The 15,000-nt window shown below is 41.6% G+C and overlaps 31 non-coding genes across 31 annotated transcripts; all 31 read left to right on the forward strand.

The window, feature by feature from the left end:
* The first annotated feature begins 48 nt into the window (after nt 1–48).
* On the forward strand, nt 49–167 carry LOC145881579 (5S ribosomal RNA). The gene has a single exon (XR_014393152.1). It is a non-coding gene; the product is annotated as a 5S ribosomal RNA (ribosomal RNA).
* Nucleotides 168–576: 409 nt separating this feature from the next.
* LOC145851279 (5S ribosomal RNA) lies at nt 577–695 on the forward strand. Its single transcript, XR_014373129.1, has one exon. It is a non-coding gene; the product is annotated as a 5S ribosomal RNA (ribosomal RNA).
* Nucleotides 696–1,104: 409 nt separating this feature from the next.
* On the forward strand, nt 1,105–1,223 carry LOC145886508 (5S ribosomal RNA). The gene has a single exon (XR_014398093.1). It is a non-coding gene; the product is annotated as a 5S ribosomal RNA (ribosomal RNA).
* A 409-nt stretch (nt 1,224–1,632) lies between these two features.
* Nucleotides 1,633–1,751, forward strand: LOC145884542 (5S ribosomal RNA). The gene has a single exon (XR_014396120.1). It is a non-coding gene; the product is annotated as a 5S ribosomal RNA (ribosomal RNA).
* Nucleotides 1,752–1,890: 139 nt separating this feature from the next.
* Nucleotides 1,891–2,009, forward strand: LOC145852514 (5S ribosomal RNA). The gene has a single exon (XR_014374370.1). It is a non-coding gene; the product is annotated as a 5S ribosomal RNA (ribosomal RNA).
* A 409-nt stretch (nt 2,010–2,418) lies between these two features.
* Nucleotides 2,419–2,537, forward strand: LOC145851280 (5S ribosomal RNA). Its single transcript, XR_014373130.1, has one exon. It is a non-coding gene; the product is annotated as a 5S ribosomal RNA (ribosomal RNA).
* Nucleotides 2,538–2,946: 409 nt separating this feature from the next.
* LOC145854475 (5S ribosomal RNA) lies at nt 2,947–3,065 on the forward strand. Its single transcript, XR_014375360.1, has one exon. It is a non-coding gene; the product is annotated as a 5S ribosomal RNA (ribosomal RNA).
* A 409-nt stretch (nt 3,066–3,474) lies between these two features.
* Nucleotides 3,475–3,593, forward strand: LOC145885192 (5S ribosomal RNA). Its single transcript, XR_014396773.1, has one exon. It is a non-coding gene; the product is annotated as a 5S ribosomal RNA (ribosomal RNA).
* A 409-nt stretch (nt 3,594–4,002) lies between these two features.
* LOC145851282 (5S ribosomal RNA) lies at nt 4,003–4,121 on the forward strand. The gene has a single exon (XR_014373132.1). It is a non-coding gene; the product is annotated as a 5S ribosomal RNA (ribosomal RNA).
* A 409-nt stretch (nt 4,122–4,530) lies between these two features.
* On the forward strand, nt 4,531–4,649 carry LOC145851283 (5S ribosomal RNA). Its single transcript, XR_014373133.1, has one exon. It is a non-coding gene; the product is annotated as a 5S ribosomal RNA (ribosomal RNA).
* A 409-nt stretch (nt 4,650–5,058) lies between these two features.
* Nucleotides 5,059–5,177, forward strand: LOC145851284 (5S ribosomal RNA). The gene has a single exon (XR_014373134.1). It is a non-coding gene; the product is annotated as a 5S ribosomal RNA (ribosomal RNA).
* A 409-nt stretch (nt 5,178–5,586) lies between these two features.
* LOC145851285 (5S ribosomal RNA) lies at nt 5,587–5,705 on the forward strand. The gene has a single exon (XR_014373135.1). It is a non-coding gene; the product is annotated as a 5S ribosomal RNA (ribosomal RNA).
* A 409-nt stretch (nt 5,706–6,114) lies between these two features.
* LOC145851286 (5S ribosomal RNA) lies at nt 6,115–6,233 on the forward strand. Its single transcript, XR_014373136.1, has one exon. It is a non-coding gene; the product is annotated as a 5S ribosomal RNA (ribosomal RNA).
* Nucleotides 6,234–6,642: 409 nt separating this feature from the next.
* On the forward strand, nt 6,643–6,761 carry LOC145851288 (5S ribosomal RNA). Its single transcript, XR_014373138.1, has one exon. It is a non-coding gene; the product is annotated as a 5S ribosomal RNA (ribosomal RNA).
* Nucleotides 6,762–7,170: 409 nt separating this feature from the next.
* LOC145851289 (5S ribosomal RNA) lies at nt 7,171–7,289 on the forward strand. Its single transcript, XR_014373139.1, has one exon. It is a non-coding gene; the product is annotated as a 5S ribosomal RNA (ribosomal RNA).
* Nucleotides 7,290–7,698: 409 nt separating this feature from the next.
* Nucleotides 7,699–7,817, forward strand: LOC145851290 (5S ribosomal RNA). The gene has a single exon (XR_014373140.1). It is a non-coding gene; the product is annotated as a 5S ribosomal RNA (ribosomal RNA).
* A 409-nt stretch (nt 7,818–8,226) lies between these two features.
* LOC145854476 (5S ribosomal RNA) lies at nt 8,227–8,345 on the forward strand. Its single transcript, XR_014375361.1, has one exon. It is a non-coding gene; the product is annotated as a 5S ribosomal RNA (ribosomal RNA).
* Nucleotides 8,346–8,754: 409 nt separating this feature from the next.
* On the forward strand, nt 8,755–8,873 carry LOC145882599 (5S ribosomal RNA). Its single transcript, XR_014394167.1, has one exon. It is a non-coding gene; the product is annotated as a 5S ribosomal RNA (ribosomal RNA).
* A 139-nt stretch (nt 8,874–9,012) lies between these two features.
* On the forward strand, nt 9,013–9,131 carry LOC145886651 (5S ribosomal RNA). Its single transcript, XR_014398236.1, has one exon. It is a non-coding gene; the product is annotated as a 5S ribosomal RNA (ribosomal RNA).
* A 409-nt stretch (nt 9,132–9,540) lies between these two features.
* LOC145851291 (5S ribosomal RNA) lies at nt 9,541–9,659 on the forward strand. Its single transcript, XR_014373141.1, has one exon. It is a non-coding gene; the product is annotated as a 5S ribosomal RNA (ribosomal RNA).
* Nucleotides 9,660–10,068: 409 nt separating this feature from the next.
* Nucleotides 10,069–10,187, forward strand: LOC145851292 (5S ribosomal RNA). Its single transcript, XR_014373142.1, has one exon. It is a non-coding gene; the product is annotated as a 5S ribosomal RNA (ribosomal RNA).
* A 409-nt stretch (nt 10,188–10,596) lies between these two features.
* Nucleotides 10,597–10,715, forward strand: LOC145854477 (5S ribosomal RNA). The gene has a single exon (XR_014375362.1). It is a non-coding gene; the product is annotated as a 5S ribosomal RNA (ribosomal RNA).
* A 409-nt stretch (nt 10,716–11,124) lies between these two features.
* LOC145851294 (5S ribosomal RNA) lies at nt 11,125–11,243 on the forward strand. Its single transcript, XR_014373144.1, has one exon. It is a non-coding gene; the product is annotated as a 5S ribosomal RNA (ribosomal RNA).
* A 409-nt stretch (nt 11,244–11,652) lies between these two features.
* Nucleotides 11,653–11,771, forward strand: LOC145851295 (5S ribosomal RNA). Its single transcript, XR_014373145.1, has one exon. It is a non-coding gene; the product is annotated as a 5S ribosomal RNA (ribosomal RNA).
* Nucleotides 11,772–12,180: 409 nt separating this feature from the next.
* Nucleotides 12,181–12,299, forward strand: LOC145854478 (5S ribosomal RNA). The gene has a single exon (XR_014375363.1). It is a non-coding gene; the product is annotated as a 5S ribosomal RNA (ribosomal RNA).
* Nucleotides 12,300–12,708: 409 nt separating this feature from the next.
* LOC145882600 (5S ribosomal RNA) lies at nt 12,709–12,827 on the forward strand. The gene has a single exon (XR_014394168.1). It is a non-coding gene; the product is annotated as a 5S ribosomal RNA (ribosomal RNA).
* Nucleotides 12,828–13,236: 409 nt separating this feature from the next.
* Nucleotides 13,237–13,355, forward strand: LOC145884458 (5S ribosomal RNA). The gene has a single exon (XR_014396036.1). It is a non-coding gene; the product is annotated as a 5S ribosomal RNA (ribosomal RNA).
* Nucleotides 13,356–13,494: 139 nt separating this feature from the next.
* On the forward strand, nt 13,495–13,613 carry LOC145886652 (5S ribosomal RNA). Its single transcript, XR_014398237.1, has one exon. It is a non-coding gene; the product is annotated as a 5S ribosomal RNA (ribosomal RNA).
* Nucleotides 13,614–14,022: 409 nt separating this feature from the next.
* LOC145852503 (5S ribosomal RNA) lies at nt 14,023–14,141 on the forward strand. The gene has a single exon (XR_014374359.1). It is a non-coding gene; the product is annotated as a 5S ribosomal RNA (ribosomal RNA).
* A 139-nt stretch (nt 14,142–14,280) lies between these two features.
* On the forward strand, nt 14,281–14,399 carry LOC145886654 (5S ribosomal RNA). The gene has a single exon (XR_014398239.1). It is a non-coding gene; the product is annotated as a 5S ribosomal RNA (ribosomal RNA).
* A 409-nt stretch (nt 14,400–14,808) lies between these two features.
* Nucleotides 14,809–14,927, forward strand: LOC145852504 (5S ribosomal RNA). The gene has a single exon (XR_014374360.1). It is a non-coding gene; the product is annotated as a 5S ribosomal RNA (ribosomal RNA).
* The last annotated feature ends 73 nt before the right edge of the window (nt 14,928–15,000 follow it).

Here is a 15,000-nt window from a genome sequence, read left to right on the forward strand (position 1 = left end):
TATCAGACTCACTTTGACTATATATGTTGTAGCAAGAGATTGTTTCTCGCTTACGGCCATACCATCCTGGGTACGCCCGATCTCGTCTGATCTCGGAAGCTAAGCAGGGTCGGGTCTGGTTAGTACTTGGATGGGAGACCGCCTGGGAATACCAGGTGCTGTAAGCATTTTGTCCACGAGGGTGTGCCCCTGCACTATTTCATCAGCAACACTGCCTTGTAGTAAGCATTTAATGATGAATTGACTAAATGCAGCTTCCTGCCTTTTTAATAGGATCAAATTTCCTTGTGTTTTCAATTAGCATCTGCCTTGTATTTATAAGACAAACAAGAATATTGTTGCTGAATGCAGCTTGTGTGTGCTTTGTGCTCCTTTGCCCTGTTCAAATGATGAAAGGAAATAAAGTTTGTATTTTATCCAACTACCTGTGCTAAAAAGTGATGGGAACTGTGTTTATAATTTCTTCTACTTTTTCAGTGACACAAAGTTCAAGCTGCTTATCTAATTGGTGAAAATGCAATGTCTGTTTATCACACTCACTTTGACTATATATGTTGTAGCAAGAGATTGTTTCTCGCATACGGCCATACCAGCCTGGGTACGCCCGATCTCGTCTGATTTCGGAAGCGAAGCAGGGTCGGGCCTGGTTAGTACTTGGATGGGAGACCGCCTGGGAATACCAGGTGCTGTAAGCATTTTGTCCACGAGGGTGTGCCCCTGCACTATTTCATCAGCAACACTGCCTTGTAGTAAGCATTTAATGATGAATTGACTAAATGCAGCTTCCTGCCTTTTTAATAGGATCAAATTTCCTTGTGTTTTCAATTAGCATCTGCCTTGTATTTATAAGACAAACAAGAATATTGTTGCTGAATGCAGCTTGTGTGTGCTTTGTGCTCCTTTGCCCTGTTCAAATGATGAAAGGAAATAAAGTTTGTATTTTATCCAACTACCTGTGCTAAAAAGTGATGGGAACAGTGTTTATAATTTCTTCTACTTTTTCAGTGACACAAAGTTCAAGCTGCTTATCTAATTGGTGAAAATGCAATGTCTGTTTATCAGACTCATTTTGACTATATATGTTGTAGCAAGAGATTGTTTCTCGCTTACGGCCATACCAGCCTGGGTACGCCCGATCTCGTCTGATCTCGGAAGCTAAGCAGGGTCGGGCCTGGTTAGTACTTGGATGTGAGACCGCCTGGGAATACCAGGTGCTGTAAGCATTTTGTCCACGAGGGTGTGCCCCTGCACTATTTCATCAGCAACACTGCCTTGTAGTAAGCATTTAATGATGAATTGACTAAATGCAGCTTCCTGCCTTTTTAATAGGATCAAATTTCCTTGTGTTTTCAATTAGCATCTGCCTTGTATTTATAAGACAAACAAGAATATTGTTGCTGAATGCAGCTTGTGTGTGCTTTGTGCTCCTTTGCCCTGTTCAAATGATGAAAGGAAATAAAGTTTGTATTTTATCCAACTACCTGTGCTAAAAAGTGATGGGAACAGTGTTTGTAATTTCTTCTACTTTTTCAGTGACACAAAGTTCAAGCTGCTTATCTAATTGGTGAAAATGCAATGTCTGTTTATCACACTCACTTTGACTATATATGTTGTAGCAAGAGATTGTTTCTCGCTTACGGCCATACCAGCCTGGGTACGCCCGATCTCGTCTGATCTCGGAAGCTAAGCAGGGTCGGGCCTGGTTAGTACTTGGATGGGAGACCGCCTGGGAATAGCAGGTGCTGTAAGCATTTTGTCCACGAGGGGGTGCTCTTGCACTATTTCATCAGCAACACTGCCTTGTATTAAGCATTTAATGATGAATTGACTAAATGTCTGTTTTATCAGACTCACTTTGACTATATATGTTGTAGCAAGAGATTGTTTCTCGCATACGGCCATATCAGCCTGGGTACGCCCGATCTCGTCTGATTTCGGAAGCGAAGCAGGGTCGGGCCTGGTTAGTACTTGGATGGGAGACCGCCTGGGAATACCAGGTGCTGTAAGCATTTTGTCCACGAGGGTGTGCCCCTGCACTATTTCATCAGCAACACTGCCTTGTAGTAAGCATTTAATGATGAATTGACTAAATGCAGCTTCCTGCCTTTTTAATAGGATCAAATTTCCTTGTGTTTTCAATTAGCATCTGCCTTGTATTTATAAGACAAACAAGAATATTGTTGCTGAATGCAGCTTGTGTGTGCTTTGTGCTCCTTTGCCCTGTTCAAATGATGAAAGGAAATAAAGTTTGTATTTTATCCAACTACCTGTGCTAAAAAGTGATGGGAACTGTGTTTATAATTTCTTCTACTTTTTCAGTGACACAAAGTTCAAGCTGCTTATCTAATTGGTGAAAATGCAATGTCTGTTTATCACACTCACTTTGACTATATATGTTGTAGCAAGAGATTGTTTCTCGCATACGGCCATACCAGCCTGGGTACGCCCGATCTCGTCTGATTTCGGAAGCGAAGCAGGGTCGGGCCTGGTTAGTACTTGGATGGGAGACCGCCTGGGAATACCAGGTGCTGTAAGCATTTTGTCCACGAGGGTGTGCCCCTGCACTATTTCATCAGCAACACTGCCTTGTAGTAAGCATTTAATGATGAATTGACTAAATGCAGCTTCCTGCCTTTTTAATAGGATCAAATTTCCTTGTGTTTTCAATTAGCATCTGCCTTGTATTTATAAGACAAACAAGAATATTGTTGCTGAATGCAGCTTGTGTGTGCTTTGTGCTCCTTTGCCCTGTTCAAATGATGAAAGGAAATAAAGTTTGTATTTTATCCAACTACCTGTGCTAAAAAGTGATGGGAACAGTGTTTATAATTTCTTCTACTTTTTCAGTGACACAAAGTTCAAGCTGCTTATCTAATTGGTGAAAATGCAATGTCTGTTTATCAGACTCATTTTGACTATATATGTTGTAGCAAGAGATTGTTTCTCGCTTACGGCCATACCAGCCTGGGTACGCCCGATCTCGTCTGATCTCGGAAGCTAAGCAGGGTCGGGCCTGGTTAGTACTTGGATGGGAGACCGCCTGGGAATACCAGGTGCTGTAAGCATTTTGTCCACGAGGGTGTGCCCCTGCACTATTTCATCAGCAACACTGCCTTGTAGTAAGCATTTAATGATGAATTGACTAAATGCAGCGTCCTGCCTTTTTAATAGGATCAAATTTCCTTGTGTTTTCAATTAGCATCTGCCTTGTATTTATAAGACAAACAAGAATATTGTTGCTGAATGCAGCTTGTGTGTGCTTTGTGCTCCTTTGCCCTGTTCAAATGATGAAAGGAAATAAAGTTTGTATTTTATCCAACTACCTGTGCTAAAAAGTGATGGGAACAGTGTTTATAATTTCTTCTACTTTTTCAGTGACACAAAGTTCAAGCTGCTTATCTAATTGGTGAAAATGCAATGTCTGTTTATCAGACTCATTTTGACTATATATGTTGTAGCAAGAGATTGTTTCTCGCTTACGGCCATACCAGCCTGGGTACGCCCGATCTCGTCTGATCTCGGAAGCTAAGCAGGGTCGGGCCTGGTTACTACTTGGATGGGAGACCGCCTGGGAATACCAGGTGCTGTAAGCATTTTGTCCACGAGGGTGTGCCCCTGCACTATTTCATCAGCAACACTGCCTTGTAGTAAGCATTTAATGATGAATTGACTAAATGCAGCTTCCTGCCTTTTTAATAGGATCAAATTTCCTTGTGTTTTCAATTAGCATCTGCCTTGTATTTATAAGACAAACAAGAATATTGTTGCTGAATGCAGCTTGTGTGTGCTTTGTGCTCCTTTGCCCTGTTCAAATGATGAAAGGAAATAAAGTTTGTATTTTATCCAACTACCTGTGCTAAAAAGTGATGGGAACAGTGTTTGTAATTTCTTCTACTTTTTCAGTGACACAAAGTTCAAGCTGCTTATCTAATTGGTGAAAATGCAATGTCTGTTTATCACACTCACTTTGACTATATATGTTGTAGCAAGAGATTGTTTCTCGCATACGGCCATACCAGCCTGGGTACGCCCGATCTCGTCTGATTTCGGAAGCGAAGCAGGGTCGGGCCTGGTTAGTACTTGGATGGGAGACCGCCTGGGAATACCAGGTGCTGTAAGCATTTTGTCCACGAGGGTGTGCCCCTGCACTATTTCATCAGCAACACTGCCTTGTAGTAAGCATTTAATGATGAATTGACTAAATGCAGCTTCCTGCCTTTTTAATAGGATCAAATTTCCTTGTGTTTTCAATTAGCATCTGCCTTGTATTTATAAGACAAACAAGAATATTGTTGCTGAATGCAGCTTGTGTGTGCTTTGTGCTCCTTTGCCCTGTTCAAATGATGAAAGGAAATAAAGTTTGTATTTTATCCAACTACCTGTGCTAAAAAGTGATGGGAACAGTGTTTATAATTTCTTCTACTTTTTCAGTGACACAAAGTTCAAGCTGCTTATCTAATTGGTGAAAATGCAATGTCTGTTTATCACACTCACTTTGACTATATATGTTGTAGCAAGAGATTGTTTCTCGCATACGGCCATACCAGCCTGGGTACGCCCGATCTCGTCTGATTTCGGAAGCGAAGCAGGGTCGGGCCTGGTTAGTACTTGGATGGGAGACCGCCTGGGAATACCAGGTGCTGTAAGCATTTTGTCCACGAGGGTGTGCCCCTGCACTATTTCATCAGCAACACTGCCTTGTAGTAAGCATTTAATGATGAATTGACTAAATGCAGCTTCCTGCCTTTTTAATAGGATCAAATTTCCTTGTGTTTTCAATTAGCATCTGCCTTGTATTTATAAGACAAACAAGAATATTGTTGCTGAATGCAGCTTGTGTGTGCTTTGTGCTCCTTTGCCCTGTTCAAATGATGAAAGGAAATAAAGTTTGTATTTTATCCAACTACCTGTGCTAAAAAGTGATGGGAACTGTGTTTATAATTTCTTCTACTTTTTCAGTGACACAAAGTTCAAGCTGCTTATCTAATTGGTGAAAATGCAATGTCTGTTTATCACACTCACTTTGACTATATATGTTGTAGCAAGAGATTGTTTCTCGCATACGGCCATACCAGCCTGGGTACGCCCGATCTCGTCTGATTTCGGAAGCGAAGCAGGGTCGGGCCTGGTTAGTACTTGGATGGGAGACCGCCTGGGAATACCAGGTGCTGTAAGCATTTTGTCCACGAGGGTGTGCCCCTGCACTATTTCATCAGCAACACTGCCTTGTAGTAAGCATTTAATGATGAATTGACTAAATGCAGCTTCCTGCCTTTTTAATAGGATCAAATTTCCTTGTGTTTTCAATTAGCATCTGCCTTGTATTTATAAGACAAACAAGAATATTGTTGCTGAATGCAGCTTGTGTGTGCTTTGTGCTCCTTTGCCCTGTTCAAATGATGAAAGGAAATAAAGTTTGTATTTTATCCAACTACCTGTGCTAAAAAGTGATGGGAACAGTGTTTATAATTTCTTCTACTTTTTCAGTGACACAAAGTTCAAGCTGCTTATCTAATTGGTGAAAATGCAATGTCTGTTTATCACACTCACTTTGACTATATATGTTGTAGCAAGAGATTGTTTCTCGCATACGGCCATACCAGCCTGGGTACGCCCGATCTCGTCTGATTTCGGAAGCGAAGCAGGGTCGGGCCTGGTTAGTACTTGGATGGGAGACCGCCTGGGAATACCAGGTGCTGTAAGCATTTTGTCCACGAGGGTGTGCCCCTGCACTATTTCATCAGCAACACTGCCTTGTAGTAAGCATTTAATGATGAATTGACTAAATGCAGCTTCCTGCCTTTTTAATAGGATCAAATTTCCTTGTGTTTTCAATTAGCATCTGCCTTGTATTTATAAGACAAACAAGAATATTGTTGCTGAATGCAGCTTGTGTGTGCTTTGTGCTCCTTTGCCCTGTTCAAATGATGAAAGGAAATAAAGTTTGTATTTTATCCAACTACCTGTGCTAAAAAGTGATGGGAACTGTGTTTATAATTTCTTCTACTTTTTCAGTGACACAAAGTTCAAGCTGCTTATCTAATTGGTGAAAATGCAATGTCTGTTTATCACACTCACTTTGACTATATATGTTGTAGCAAGAGATTGTTTCTCGCATACGGCCATACCAGCCTGGGTACGCCCGATCTCGTCTGATTTCGGAAGCGAAGCAGGGTCGGGCCTGGTTAGTACTTGGATGGGAGACCGCCTGGGAATACCAGGTGCTGTAAGCATTTTGTCCACGAGGGTGTGCCCCTGCAATATTTCATCAGCAACACTGCCTTGTAGTAAGCATTTAATGATGAATTGACTAAATGCAGCTTCCTGCCTTTTTAATAGGATCAAATTTCCTTGTGTTTTCAATTAGCATCTGCCTTGTATTTATAAGACAAACAAGAATATTGTTGCTGAATGCAGCTTGTGTGTGCTTTGTGCTCCTTTGCCCTGTTCAAATGATGAAAGGAAATAAAGTTTGTATTTTATCCAACTACCTGTGCTAAAAAGTGATGGGAACTGTGTTTATAATTTCTTCTACTTTTTCAGTGACACAAAGTTCAAGCTGCTTATCTAATTGGTGAAAATGCAATGTCTGTTTATCACACTCACTTTGACTATATATGTTGTAGCAAGAGATTGTTTCTCGCATACGGCCATACCAGCCTGGGTACGCCCGATCTCGTCTGATTTCGGAAGCGAAGCAGGGTCGGGCCTGGTTAGTACTTGGATGGGAGACCGCCTGGGAATACCAGGTGCTGTAAGCATTTTGTCCACGAGGGTGTGCCCCTGCACTATTTCATCAGCAACACTGCCTTGTAGTAAGCATTTAATGATGAATTGACTAAATGCAGCTTCCTGCCTTTTTAATAGGATCAAATTTCCTTGTGTTTTCAATTAGCATCTGCCTTGTATTTATAAGACAAACAAGAATATTGTTGCTGAATGCAGCTTGTGTGTGCTTTGTGCTCCTTTGCCCTGTTCAAATGATGAAAGGAAATAAAGTTTGTATTTTATCCAACTACCTGTGCTAAAAAGTGATGGGAACAGTGTTTATAATTTCTTCTACTTTTTCAGTGACACAAAGTTCAAGCTGCTTATCTAATTGGTGAAAATGCAATGTCTGTTTATCACACTCACTTTGACTATATATGTTGTAGCAAGAGATTGTTTCTCGCATACGGCCATACCAGCCTGGGTACGCCCGATCTCGTCTGATTTCGGAAGCGAAGCAGGGTCGGGCCTGGTTAGTACTTGGATGGGAGACCGCCTGGGAATACCAGGTGCTGTAAGCATTTTGTCCACGAGGGTGTGCCCCTGCACTATTTCATCAGCAACACTGCCTTGTAGTAAGCATTTAATGATGAATTGACTAAATGCAGCTTCCTGCCTTTTTAATAGGATCAAATTTCCTTGTGTTTTCAATTAGCATCTGCCTTGTATTTATAAGACAAACAAGAATATTGTTGCTGAATGCAGCTTGTGTGTGCTTTGTGCTCCTTTGCCCTGTTCAAATGATGAAAGGAAATAAAGTTTGTATTTTATCCAACTACCTGTGCTAAAAAGTGATGGGAACTGTGTTTATAATTTCTTCTACTTTTTCAGTGACACAAAGTTCAAGCTGCTTATCTAATTGGTGAAAATGCAATGTCTGTTTATCACACTCACTTTGACTATATATGTTGTAGCAAGAGATTGTTTCTCGCATACGGCCATACCAGCCTGGGTACGCCCGATCTCGTCTGATTTCGGAAGCGAAGCAGGGTCGGGCCTGGTTAGTACTTGGATGGGAGACCGCCTGGGAATACCAGGTGCTGTAAGCATTTTGTCCACGAGGGTGTGCCCCTGCACTATTTCATCAGCAACACTGCCTTGTAGTAAGCATTTAATGATGAATTGACTAAATGCAGCTTCCTGCCTTTTTAATAGGATCAAATTTCCTTGTGTTTTCAATTAGCATCTGCCTTGTATTTATAAGACAAACAAGAATATTGTTGCTGAATGCAGCTTGTGTGTGCTTTGTGCTCCTTTGCCCTGTTCAAATGATGAAAGGAAATAAAGTTTGTATTTTATCCAACTACCTGTGCTAAAAAGTGATGGGAACAGTGTTTATAATTTCTTCTACTTTTTCAGTGACACAAAGTTCAAGCTGCTTATCTAATTGGTGAAAATGCAATGTCTGTTTATCAGACTCATTTTGACTATATATGTTGTAGCAAGAGATTGTTTCTCGCTTACGGCCATACCAGCCTGGGTACGCCCGATCTCGTCTGATCTCGGAAGCTAAGCAGGGTCGGGCCTGGTTAGTACTTGGATGGGAGACCGCCTGGGAATACCAGGTGCTGTAAGCATTTTGTCCACGAGGGTGTGCCCCTGCACTATTTCATCAGCAACACTGCCTTGTAGTAAGCATTTAATGATGAATTGACTAAATGCAGCTTCCTGCCTTTTTAATAGGATCAAATTTCCTTGTGTTTTCAATTAGCATCTGCCTTGTATTTATAAGACAAACAAGAATATTGTTGCTGAATGCAGCTTGTGTGTGCTTTGTGCTCCTTTGCCCTGTTCAAATGATGAAAGGAAATAAAGTTTGTATTTTATCCAACTACCTGTGCTAAAAAGTGATGGGAACAGTGTTTGTAATTTCTTCTACTTTTTCAGTGACACAAAGTTCAAGCTGCTTATCTAATTGGTGAAAATGCAATGTCTGTTTATCACACTCACTTTGACTATATATGTTGTAGCAAGAGATTGTTTCTCGCTTACGGCCATACCAGCCTGGGTACGCCCGATCTCGTCTGATCTCGGAAGCGAAGCAGGGTCGGGCCTGGTTAGTACTTGGATGGGAGACCGCCTGGGAATACCAGGTGCTGTAAGCATTTTGTCCACGAGGGGGTGCTCTTGCACTATTTCATCAGCAACACTGCCTTGTATTAAGCATTTAATGATGAATTGACTAAATGTCTGTTTTATCAGACTCACTTTGACTATATATGTTGTAGCAAGAGATTGTTTCTCGCTTACGGCCATACCAGCCTGGGTACGCCCGATCTTGTCTGATCTCGGAAGCGAAGCAGGGTCGGGCCTGGTTAGTACTTGGATGGGAGACCGCCTGGGAATACCAGGTGCTGTAAGCATTTTGTCCACGAGGGTGTGCCCCTGCACTATTTCATCAGCAACACTGCCTTGTAGTAAGCATTTAATGATGAATTGACTAAATGCAGCTTCCTGCCTTTTTAATAGGATCAAATTTCCTTGTGTTTTCAATTAGCATCTGCCTTGTATTTATAAGACAAACAAGAATATTGTTGCTGAATGCAGCTTGTGTGTGCTTTGTGCTCCTTTGCCCTGTTCAAATGATGAAAGGAAATAAAGTTTGTATTTTATCCAACTACCTGTGCTAAAAAGTGATGGGAACAGTGTTTATAATTTCTTCTACTTTTTCAGTGACACAAAGTTCAAGCTGCTTATCTAATTGGTGAAAATGCAATGTCTGTTTATCACACTCACTTTGACTATATATGTTGTAGCAAGAGATTGTTTCTCGCATACGGCCATACCAGCCTGGGTACGCCCGATCTCGTCTGATTTCGGAAGCGAAGCAGGGTCGGGCCTGGTTAGTACTTGGATGGGAGACCGCCTGGGAATACCAGGTGCTGTAAGCATTTTGTCCACGAGGGTGTGCCCCTGCACTATTTCATCAGCAACACTGCCTTGTAGTAAGCATTTAATGATGAATTGACTAAATGCAGCTTCCTGCCTTTTTAATAGGATCAAATTTCCTTGTGTTTTCAATTAGCATCTGCCTTGTATTTATAAGACAAACAAGAATATTGTTGCTGAATGCAGCTTGTGTGTGCTTTGTGCTCCTTTGCCCTGTTCAAATGATGAAAGGAAATAAAGTTTGTATTTTATCCAACTACCTGTGCTAAAAAGTGATGGGAACTGTGTTTATAATTTCTTCTACTTTTTCAGTGACACAAAGTTCAAGCTGCTTATCTAATTGGTGAAAATGCAATGTCTGTTTATCACACTCACTTTGACTATATATGTTGTAGCAAGAGATTGTTTCTCGCATACGGCCATACCAGCCTGGGTACGCCCGATCTCGTCTGATTTCGGAAGCGAAGCAGGGTCGGGCCTGGTTAGTACTTGGATGGGAGACCGCCTGGGAATACCAGGTGCTGTAAGCATTTTGTCCACGAGGGTGTGCCCCTGCACTATTTCATCAGCAACACTGCCTTGTAGTAAGCATTTAATGATGAATTGACTAAATGCAGCTTCCTGCCTTTTTAATAGGATCAAATTTCCTTGTGTTTTCAATTAGCATCTGCCTTGTATTTATAAGACAAACAAGAATATTGTTGCTGAATGCAGCTTGTGTGTGCTTTGTGCTCCTTTGCCCTGTTCAAATGATGAAAGGAAATAAAGTTTGTATTTTATCCAACTACCTGTGCTAAAAAGTGATGGGAACAGTGTTTATAATTTCTTCTACTTTTTCAGTGACACAAAGTTCAAGCTGCTTATCTAATTGGTGAAAATGCAATGTCTGTTTATCAGACTCATTTTGACTATATATGTTGTAGCAAGAGATTGTTTCTCGCTTACGGCCATACCAGCCTGGGTACGCCCGATCTCGTCTGATCTCGGAAGCTAAGCAGGGTCGGGCCTGGTTAGTACTTGGATGGGAGACCGCCTGGGAATACCAGGTGCTGTAAGCATTTTGTCCACGAGGGTGTGCCCCTGCACTATTTCATCAGCAACACTGCCTTGTAGTAAGCATTTAATGATGAATTGACTAAATGCAGCTTCCTGCCTTTTTAATAGGATCAAATTTCCTTGTGTTTTCAATTAGCATCTGCCTTGTATTTATAAGACAAACAAGAATATTGTTGCTGAATGCAGCTTGTGTGTGCTTTGTGCTCCTTTGCCCTGTTCAAATGATGAAAGGAAATAAAGTTTGTATTTTATCCAACTACCTGTGCTAAAAAGTGATGGGAACAGTGTTTGTAATTTCTTCTACTTTTTCAGTGACACAAAGTTCAAGCTGCTTATCTAATTGGTGAAAATGCAATGTCTGTTTATCACACTCACTTTGACTATATATGTTGTAGCAAGAGATTGTTTCTCGCATACGGCCATACCAGCCTGGGTACGCCCGATCTCGTCTGATTTCGGAAGCGAAGCAGGGTCGGGCCTGGTTAGTACTTGGATGGGAGACCGCCTGGGAATACCAGGTGCTGTAAGCATTTTGTCCACGAGGGTGTGCCCCTGCACTATTTCATCAGCAACACTGCCTTGTAGTAAGCATTTAATGATGAATTGACTAAATGCAGCTTCCTGCCTTTTTAATAGGATCAAATTTCCTTGTGTTTTCAATTAGCATCTGCCTTGTATTTATAAGACAAACAAGAATATTGTTGCTGAATGCAGCTTGTGTGTGCTTTGTGCTCCTTTGCCCTGTTCAAATGATGAAAGGAAATAAAGTTTGTATTTTATCCAACTACCTGTGCTAAAAAGTGATGGGAACTGTGTTTATAATTTCTTCTACTTTTTCAGTGACACAAAGTTCAAGCTGCTTATCTAATTGGTGAAAATGCAATGTCTGTTTATCACACTCACTTTGACTATATATGTTGTAGCAAGAGATTGTTTCTCGCATACGGCCATACCAGCCTGGGTACGCCCGATCTCGTCTGATTTCGGAAGCGAAGCAGGGTCGGGCCTGGTTAGTACTTGGATGGGAGACCGCCTGGGAATACCAGGTGCTGTAAGCATTTTGTCCACGAGGGTGTGCCCCTGCACTATTTCATCAGCAACACTGCCTTGTAGTAAGCATTTAATGATGAATTGACTAAATGCAGCTTCCTGCCTTTTTAATAGGATCAAATTTCCTTGTGTTTTCAATTAGCATCTGCCTTGTATTTATAAGACAAACAAGAATATTGTTGCTGAATGCAGCTTGTGTGTGCTTTGTGCTCCTTTGCCCTGTTCAAATGATGAAAGGAAATAAAGTTTGTATTTTATCCAACTACCTGTGCTAAAAAGTGATGGGAACAGTGTTTATAATTTCTTCTACTTTTTCAGTGACACAAAGTTCAAGCTGCTTATCTAATTGGTGAAAATGCAATGTCTGTTTATCAGACTCATTTTGACTATATATGTTGTAGCAAGAGATTGTTTCTCGCTTACGGCCATACCAGCCTGGGTACGCCCGATCTCGTCTGATCTCGGAAGCTAAGCAGGGTCGGGCCTGGTTAGTACTTGGATGGGAGACCGCCTGGGAATACCAGGTGCTGTAAGCATTTTGTCCACGAGGGTGTGCCCCTGCACTATTTCATCAGCAACACTGCCTTGTAGTAAGCATTTAATGATGAATTGACTAAATGCAGCTTCCTGCCTTTTTAATAGGATCAAATTTCCTTGTGTTTTCAATTAGCATCTGCCTTGTATTTATAAGACAAACAAGAATATTGTTGCTGAATGCAGCTTGTGTGTGCTTTGTGCTCCTTTGCCCTGTTCAAATGATGAAAGGAAATAAAGTTTGTATTTTATCCAACTACCTGTGCTAAAAAGTGATGGGAACAGTGTTTGTAATTTCTTCTACTTTTTCAGTGACACAAAGTTCAAGCTGCTTATCTAATTGGTGAAAATGCAATGTCTGTTTATCACACTCACTTTGACTATATATGTTGTAGCAAGAGATTGTTTCTCGCTTACGGCCATACCAGCCTGGGTACGCCCGATCTCGTCTGATCTCGGAAGCGAAGCAGGGTCGGGCCTGGTTAGTACTTGGATGGGAGACCGCCTGGGAATACCAGGTGCTGTAAGCATTTTGTCCACGAGGGTGTGCCCCTGCACTATTTCATCAGCAACACTGCCTTGTAGTAAGCATTTAATGATGAATTGACTAAATGCAGCTTCCTGCATTTTTAATAGCATCAAATTTCCTTGTGTTTTCAATTAGCATCTGCCTTGTATTTATAAGACAAACAAGAATATTGTTGCTGAATGCAGCTTGTGTGTGCTTTGTGCTCCTTTGCCCTGTTCAAATGATGAAAGGAAATAAAGTTTGTATTTTATCCAACTACCTGTGCTAAAAAGTGATGGGAACAGTGTTTATAATTTCTTCTACTTTTTCAGTGACACAAAGTTCAAGCTGCTTATCTAATTGGTGAAAATGCAATGTCTGTTTATCAGACTCATTTTGACTATATATGTTGTAGCAAGAGATTGTTTCTCGCTTACGGCCATACCAGCCTGGGTACGCCCGATCTCGTCTGATCTCGGAAGCTAAGCAGGGTCGGGTCTGGTTAGTACTTGGATGGGAGACCGCCTGGGAATACCAGGTGCTGTAAGCATTTTGTCCACGAGGGGGTGCTCTTGCACTATTTCATCAGCAACACTGCCTTGTATTAAGCATTTAATGATGAATTGACTAAATGTCTGTTTTATCAGACTCACTTTGACTATATATGTTGTAGCAAGAGATTGTTTCTCGCTTACGGCCATACCAGCCTGGGTACGCCCGATCTTGTCTGATCTCGGAAGCGAAGCAGGGTCGGGCCTGGTTAGTACTTGGATGGGAGACCGCCTGGGAATACCAGGTGCTGTAAGCATTTTGTCCACGAGGGTGTGCCCCTGCACTATTTCATCAGCAACACTGCCTTGTAGTAAGCATTTAATGATGAATTGACTAAATGCAGCTTCCTGCCTTTTTAATAGGATCAAATTTCCTTGTGTTTTCAATTAGCATCTGCCTTGTATTTATAAGACAAACAAGAATATTGTTGCTGAATGCAGCTTGTGTGTGCTTTGTGCTCCTTTGCCCTGTTCAAATGATGAAAGGAAATAAAGTTTGTATTTTATCCAACTACCTGTGCTAAAAAGTGATGGGAACAGTGTTTATAATTTCTTCTACTTTTTCAGTGACACAAAGTTCAAGCTGCTTATCTAATTGGTGAAAATGCAATGTCTGTTTATCACACTCACTTTGACTATATATGTTGTAGCAAGAGATTGTTTCTCGCATACGGCCATACCAGCCTGGGTACGCCCGGTCTCGTCTGATTTCGGAAGCGAAGCAGGGTCGGGCCTGGTTAGTACTTGGATGGGAGACCGCCTGGGAATACCAGGTGCTGTAAGCATTTTGTCCACGAGGGGGTGCTCTTGCACTATTTCATCAGCAACACTGCCTTGTATTAAGCATTTAATGATGAATTGACTAAATGTCTGTTTTATCAGACTCACTTTGACTATATATGTTGTAGCAAGAGAGTGTTTCTCGCTTACGGCCATACCAGCCTGGGTACGCCCGATCTTGTCTGATCTCGGAAGCGAAGCAGGGTCGGGCCTGGTTAGTACTTGGATGGGAGACCGCCTGGGAATACCAGGTGCTGTAAGCATTTTGTCCACGAGGGTGTGCCCCTGCACTATTTCATCAGCAACACTGCCTTGTAGTAAGCATTTAATGATGAATTGACTAAATGCAGCTTCCTGCCTTTTTAATAGGATCAAATTTCCTTGTGTTTTCAATTAGCATCTGCCTTGTATTTATAAGACAAACAAGAATATTGTTGCTGAATGCAGCTTGTGTGTGCTTTGTGCTCCTTTGCCCTGTTCAAATGATGAAAGGAAATAAAGTTTGTATTTTATCCAACTACCTGTGCTAAAAAGTGATGGGAACAGTGTTTATAATTTCTTCTACTTTTTCAGTGACACAAAGTTCAAGCTGCTTATCTAATTGGTGAAAATGCAATGTCTGTTTATCACACTCACTTTGACTATATATGTTGTAGCAAGAGATTGTTTCTCGCATACGGCCATACCAGCCTGGGTACGCCCGGTCTCGTCTGATTTCGGAAGCGAAGCAGGGTCGGGCCTGGTTAGTACTTGGATGGGAGACCGCCTGGGAATACCAGGTGCTGTAAGCATTTTGTCCACGAGGGTGTGCCCCTGCACCATTTCATCAGCAACACTGCCTTGTAGTAAGCATTTAATGATGAA

Source organism: Salmo salar, chromosome 08, assembly GCF_965601325.2.
Source record: "Salmo salar chromosome 08, fSalSal1, whole genome shotgun sequence".
In the NCBI taxonomy this organism is placed as follows: domain Eukaryota; kingdom Metazoa; phylum Chordata; class Actinopteri; order Salmoniformes; family Salmonidae; genus Salmo; species Salmo salar.